Source organism: Halyomorpha halys, unplaced genomic scaffold, assembly GCF_000696795.3.
Source record: "Halyomorpha halys isolate HHAL.00 unplaced genomic scaffold, Hhal_1.1 Scaffold103.1, whole genome shotgun sequence".
Lineage (NCBI taxonomy): Eukaryota > Metazoa > Arthropoda > Insecta > Hemiptera > Pentatomidae > Halyomorpha > Halyomorpha halys.
The window spans coordinates 24,624-31,892 of record NW_027115007.1 but is presented as its reverse complement, the minus strand read 5'-3'; the positions used below and the strand labels follow the sequence as shown (position 1 = coordinate 31,892).

Genomic DNA, 7,269 nt, shown 5'->3' with positions numbered 1-7,269 from the left:
TGAGTGGAATTGAACACATAGACACAAAGAGTTTTAACATTAAGAATACATAAAATCCAGACAACTCTCGTTTTTTTCGTTCTATCTGCGCGGCAGATGCTTAAAGTGATCATTGGACTACTCAATCTCCAAGTTCTATCTGTTTTGGTTCAGTGCATGTGCCATACTTATTCTCAGTTTCCTGAGAAATAGCGTGACGTCATCTCTTCATTTATTCTTTGGCTTTCCTCCATAAGGACAATTATCTGTGCTCTTCTTGCCGCCCTTCCCTTTCTCCATTATAAGTAGCGACCCGCCACTTCAACCTTTGCATCCTGGGGAAAGGTTACAAAGGTTGAAGTGGCAGGGTTTGGTTGAGGATCTCGTTTTTAATTTCCTATTTATTGAATATATAGTAAGAAGAAATATAGCGATCGTACAAAATTTCGAATTCGAGATTTCTACGGAAATATAGGTATAGGAAATGGAGGTCTTCTAAGGTGTGTTTTGCGGGTATGTTCCTGCGTTCTTGTGCGTGTGTGCCTCTCCTTGTGTGTGTCTGTATGGCTGTGTGTGCTCAAAAACAAAAAAGTCGTACGAAACTGAAATTACATAATCAAAGCTAGTATGTCAGTGGAATGTTTTTAGAAAATATTTTGATAAAATCGACTTAAAGGAAGTGCTTCTTTGTATAATAGATTTTCTAAAAAATTGGGTCAAACGTTTTTGATTAAACTCGGTATATCAATGTTCAAATCAAGTGAACTTTAATATCAGCTATCTGGTATCCTCATTGAAATATTATGATAGACCTTAAATGCCGAATTTTCAAAAATACTTCCTCTAAAGTACTTCTTATTTTATATATGTAGTTTACAACTATTTTTGTTTCTCTTTTGACCGCAACCTTGACCATCTTCTTATATTGTTTATATGGAATAATCTACCATCTTTCATTTAAAATAGTAATAAACAATGAATGAATATAAAAAGAGCTTGCATTTTCCTTTTTCATAATAGTTATTACAATTGTCAGATTTAACTCCCACTTACCTATATGAAACATACAGTAAGGAGATTGTCATCAATAGCTGTTTTGAAATGTATAAGGGTTAATTTTATCTCTAAGCAGTAAGTTAAACTTATGTGATGCACACACGAATTTTTTTAAGTGCGAGTCCTCATCTATAACCAGGCAATCTCTATTTTTTTTTAACACTCTAGCACCTATTGTTGCCTACAGGTGACTCAACTTTATTAAATAAAAAATAAGTGTATGGCTTTAGCTACTTCAGTGTGCCTAAACAGCTTCCTCTGAACTATTGTTTTATTACTAAATAAAAATGAATTGGTCTATCATCAAAACCTTGCTCCTTATAATAATTTTATTAAAGGCATTCTGAAATTGCAGTGACTTGCAGGGTCACTTATTTATACTTTACACTTACACTTTAATTAACTCCATTTTTTTTTTTATTCACTTCTGCCTGTCTTGGACTACTGTTTTTCAGTTTGTTGCATGTAGCTCTTTTGCATCTTTGTTGATTCGGTATATCCATCTGGTTTTTGACCTCCTTGTTGGTCTCTTGCCAACTATAGTGGCAATCATTTTTGTATAGAGGCATCTTGATGGATTACTTTGAGCTACATCTCTTGCCCTTCTTAGCCTCGTTATCCAGTGATATTGAATGACCAGTCTTTGCAAGTAACTCAATATTAGTTCTTAACCTCCATGTGTTAAGGCTCTGATTCCTGATTACTCCTGTAATTGTATGGAGAACTTTCCTTGTTTAACTCTAATTATGGAACGAAAAAAGTCATATATATAGTTGGATAGTATTATAAATACTAGTACAAACACTTAGTTCAAATTTTATTTCAATTTAATATGCATGGCCACTAAATAAATGTATATTTATAAAAAAGGTTGTAAATTATAGCCATGATCTGTGTATTTAAGTATTACTTATTGTCACCTACAGGTGACACCCATGCCAGATCTAAAATTTGTTTAATGTAAACTTCATTTTTTGGTGTAACTTAGACTCAACATGGTCAGAAACAAAAAGATTTTTTTAATCTTTGGGCATTGAAGGGTTAAACCACCTTTTTCTTTTTGTTCATACATGCATAATATATAAAACATGAAGACAATTCTGGAAATATTCAAATAAGAATCTGCTGACTCATCTTGCTCGGTATGAAGGAAGGTGTACAAATATGTTTTGTGACTAATTGAAAATGTTCTGTTGTTATTTTCATCATCCATTATTCATCAACTATTTACTAAGCTCAAGAATATTCAGAAAATTCAGCTAATTTCAGTACAATGTTTTCACTTTTTTTGAAAATTGTTTCCTATTTATCACTTACCCACACTTCACTACCAGATAAAACTTCATTTACCACAAGGTAATAATAATTAAATTAAAAAACATTTCTTATTATAAATTTCTATTATGAAAACATTATTATAACAATTCATTTCAAATTAGGCTACATAATTGAAGTATGATAAAAGTAGATTATAATAGATATTATAGATTTTACAGACCACTATCATTGCCCTTGATATATGATTTATCATCTTCAAACCAAGATTTTTTTAAAAATTATTTGATTAATGGTAAATCGAAAAATGAACATCTTACAAGAAGCTAAGAATACAATTTCATAACTAAGTAACTTTCATACATTTAAAACTTATTCTTAAAAAAAAATGAGAGTTAAAAAAGTTTTATTTTGTTTTAAAATAATATCTATTTTAGTAATTTCATATAACCGTTTATAATCATGCCTAATCGGTTTTTTATCCATCTTCTTTGGGCGAAGTAGCAAGTACTGTGGCCCGAGGGGAAATCTTGGAATGGTGCCCATTTTTGAATTTACAAATTTTATCAAATTATTACTTTTATATAATAAATCTCAATTTACAAATTATCTCCCTCCATTAGAAGGGGAGTAGTTATGTATTTGATACTTCATATTCAGGGAGGTCAGAACACTTCTGTACCTTGGCAGCGGCCGTTAATCTATAAGAAGTTGTGTCTGCTTCTAGAGGAAAATAAACAAGTTTTATAGCCTCAGAAGCATCAAAATATTTTATAGTTTCTGTAACAATTAATTGAATTTAATTAATTTATAATTAATAAAAACTTGGTAGTTGGTATAAATTTTAAAATAATGGTAAAAGCCTCTGACTATGAACTTAGTAAAACTTTTTAGCTATGTTAGGAGTTTTTACTCTGTGTAATTGAGCAGCAATCCGCAAAGAGGATGAGGAGAACAGTTTGAGATCAATTAATAACAAGACATAAAGGAATGAAAGATATCTCTTATCTCTTGCCTTGTATCAAAATATGCTAAACTCGCTTTTTATGTAGCAGCAACATGAAAAACACACCAAATCTTCAAATCTGCAAGAATAATACTGATAAGTATCATCCATCCACTTGTTCATTTCGTGCATTCCATTAATGTACTAGTTCATTATAGAATCCTTAGGTCAGTTCAAAGTCATAATATGTTCTACAGCCTTCAAAATATATCTAGGGTACAACTACATAAACAATACAACCATAGTTATAAAATAAACTAATATATAGATACTGCAGTCATTTAATTTTATTTTATAAGACTAATAGTAAAAAAAAAAAAATAACTTTTTAAAATATTAACTATATGTGACAGTTTATTTTTATTTTTGTCATAAATATACAATAAAAAAATACTTCTTCCACATTCTTCAAAAGAAAGTACATAGAGTTCTATTTTCCATCTGAGCAATGGACATTATTATTGATTGTCAGATGCACTTTATGTATCTTATTGAAATATTCCGCCTGTTCATTCAGTGCAGTGCACAAGTTCTACTATTCTGAACATTGGACAATCTCCAACATCATCGACCTATTGAAGCTTTGGACAGCCTCTTGGTCTGGTGGGATAAATTTCTCATTTTGCAAGGAATGTACTTCTCTGGGTGAGCATCTTCTCCATATTGAACCATTTTTCACTGGCAGTAAATGGGTCTCAAAATTTTTCAATCAGTGTTTGTGTAAAACTCAGATTTAACTATTCTTCTGAGATAATGGCTCTAATTGGTTTCTTGTTTTATAGTGTGAATTGATACATAATATAACCTGCACTTGTTTTATCTGATTAACTTAACATATTCATTTTTAGATGTTTAGACTGTTTTTAAACATACCTCCTCACTTGTTTTTGCTGTTTAGTATGCAATGTGCTATGTGTATTTAGAAAATCTATAGAGATGAAAAGGGAAGTTGTATTACCAACTTGTTATCCTTGTTCATTTTCTCTAATTTGTACACCTTGTTTCATCACCAAATTACCTCAAAGTTTGATGCATCTCGATTGTGGTTAAAGATTTCATTGGGAAGGTTGCTGAGTGTAGGTGGATTAGAATACCAGAGGTGTTACTATCTGTGCTTCTTTATGTCTAGTTAAAGTAAACACATTAATGGACACATAACTATTAATGGATTTTTTTCTTCTCCTACTCGATGAATCAACTATAAATACTTGACAATGAGACATTGAGAAAACACTATTTCTGTCCCATACCTAATCATTTGATGATTAATTGGTTTGATCAATGTCTTGTACACCCCCTTACCTCAACTGAAATGTCATTACTTGCAATAACCTGTGAACCTAGCAACACATAGTGATTAACTCATTCAAAATAGTAAGGGCCAACCTAAACATAATCTTCATTAGGACCTCTAGCTTGATATGTAATTATGTATTTAGTTTTAGAGGTATTAACATCAAGTTCTAAGCAAGGAAGTTTCCAAGTCGAACATCATTATCAGAGGTAAATCCTTCAGATAGATCCCCTTGAACGCACTCAATATTGCTCATCTTAAGTTTTCTGAGGTGGTCAACCTTAATAGGTGCATTAAAGTCTATTATTACCTGATAAAAAGGTGAAAATATGGTAAGCAGATCTTAAGTCTACAAATAAATAAGGAGCTTCATAATTTAGGGAGATATCTGGTTGAAGCCAGAAGTACCCTAATCTCATAAGCTGGTTAACTTTTTCATTTACCCATAGACCGTATTAAAGTCACCTTCTTTTAGTTGAGTTTCTTCTACCTGTGCTGGTAGAATAGTCATTCAGAATAGTCATCAGCATATATGATAGATTCTTAAAAATTGTCTATAATCAATGAATGGTATTACAGTTATGTTTATATTTGGTTAGCTAAAATATTAAATTAACATAACCATGTTGATACACAATTAGCTTCTCCGCAGCAACAAGAAAATGTAATATCTTGTGCATAACAAAACGTTATTTCTTCCAATGAATTAATTTTTTTTAATGAAAAAAGACCTATTCTTTCCAAACCGTCAGCTATAAATTTTCTTAGTTCACTGTTGGGTTGGCAGCTATGGTTCACCAGCCTGAAACAAATATAAAATTATTTTAAATATAACATTAAAAAATGTATAAACCTCATTACATTAGTAATCTTACACACATCTTTGTTAAATAAAACTTTAAATGTTCATATAAGATTCATCAATATATAACATTCATATATAAGATTCATACAAGATAGATCAAAGAAAGTCTAAATTAAGTATTTTGTATTTCCTTGTTTAAAAATGATTCACTTGTTCAGTTGGCCCATGTAGTTTCCTTCGAATTTATAATTCCAACATTCTCAGTGATCTATCTAGCTGCAAAGTTAGGTCTATGCCTCAGGTCCATATATAACCACTGGATAAGGGATTGTCTAATACATTATATTTTTAAAAGACTATCATATGTATATTCTTTATATATTTTATGTAATGTGTAAAATGTTCTTGTAAAATAAACAAAAAAAAAAAAACATAAAGCCACCATTAGCATCAATTGTCAATCTGAATTCTTGCTCTGATATTTTCTTCTATTTTGTTATCTTTGGTTACAATAGTACCAATTAAGTTGAATTTTTCAAAAACCTTCTTCTTATTGCATTTTCAACAATGTTTCTGTGTAAACTAGGAATATATTACACTTGTCAATAATTGATGAATGGAATATGGTCCGGGTGCAGTAAAAAAAACTCAAATAGTAACTGGATATACTATTTTTATTGAGCCAACGTTTCGCCCCACGTTGGAGGGCTTCGTCAGGGCTAAAAAAGATACAAACACTTGACATAGTTACAAAAAAAGAGAAAACATAAGTGGAAAATAACAGGGGAATACAATGAAAAGTAAAATATAATAAGAAAAATTAAAGGTTGTAAACAGTAAATGAAAAGGGTAATAGTAACAGATAGATAAGAGATAAAATAAGAGAAGAAATTTTAAAGAAAGTACAAATTAAGAGATGAAAAAAGAAAAGAATAGAATCAAATGATGAGACAGAATTCATACCTGTTTTGACGGAAGTCAAAGTCAGAGTGAGCCATTTGTATTGGGAGGAGTGGGGACGGCAGTTTAGCACGCCACAATAACGAAAATAATTTTAAAGTAAACATTGTAAAAAAAAAATTTAAATTAGCTAAACAATAAATGGTAATATACTGTAATTATTTAAAAATTATTAAAAATAATATAAAACGAAATTTTATATTTTTTAACTTGTAATTCTGATATCTAAAAGAGATAGCTTGGGTTGAAATTTAAAAACTTTAATATCAAATATATAATAGAATTTTATTTAACTTTTATAATATAAAAGACTCTTAATCTCAGGGTGAGTTGCTAGGCAATCAGAAACAGACACTTATTATAATTAATGAGGTGTAGATAGTTGACCGTAGATTAATGCTTGAAGAAGTTTGTCAGGGAGTGCGGTCAGCAAAGAACAACATAAATAAACAAAACCATATTTATTTATTTTATGCCGACGTTTCGACCTGAGTTTCAGGTAACTGGTCAGTTACCAATCTTCCCTCTACACGCCACAACCCCTGATGAAGACCTGAAACTCAGGTCGAAACGTCGGCATAAAATAAATAAATATGGTTTTGTTTATTTATGTTGTTCTTTGCTGACCGCACCCCCTGACAAACTTCTTCAAAAAATTATTATAATTACACTTAATTAAATTAATATTTCTTTTACAAATGTATTTAAATTTAGTTATAACAAAACTAACCCAGTTCACAAGCTTCTTTTTTCTAATCCTATGTCCTACCGTCAAAATGGCTTCTTTTCTTTCTATTAAAAGCTATGTCTCTAAAGCGCCCAAACAACGAATGACTCTAAAAACTAAAACCTGCCTCAATGTTCCATGTAAACATCGATTATTGCACAACAGTT

The 7,269-nt window shown here is 30.6% G+C and overlaps 1 long non-coding RNA gene across 1 annotated transcript in view; it reads right to left on the bottom strand.

Annotated features, from left to right (window-relative positions):
- Window positions 1–3,721: 3,721 nt before the first annotated feature.
- Window positions 3,722–7,269, bottom strand: part of LOC136796925 (uncharacterized) — a 20,249-nt gene continuing 16,701 nt past the window's right edge. The window contains exon 3 of the long non-coding RNA XR_010844721.1: window positions 3,722–5,412. This is a non-coding gene — a long non-coding RNA (uncharacterized lncRNA). The remainder of the gene's footprint in view (window positions 5,413–7,269) is intronic.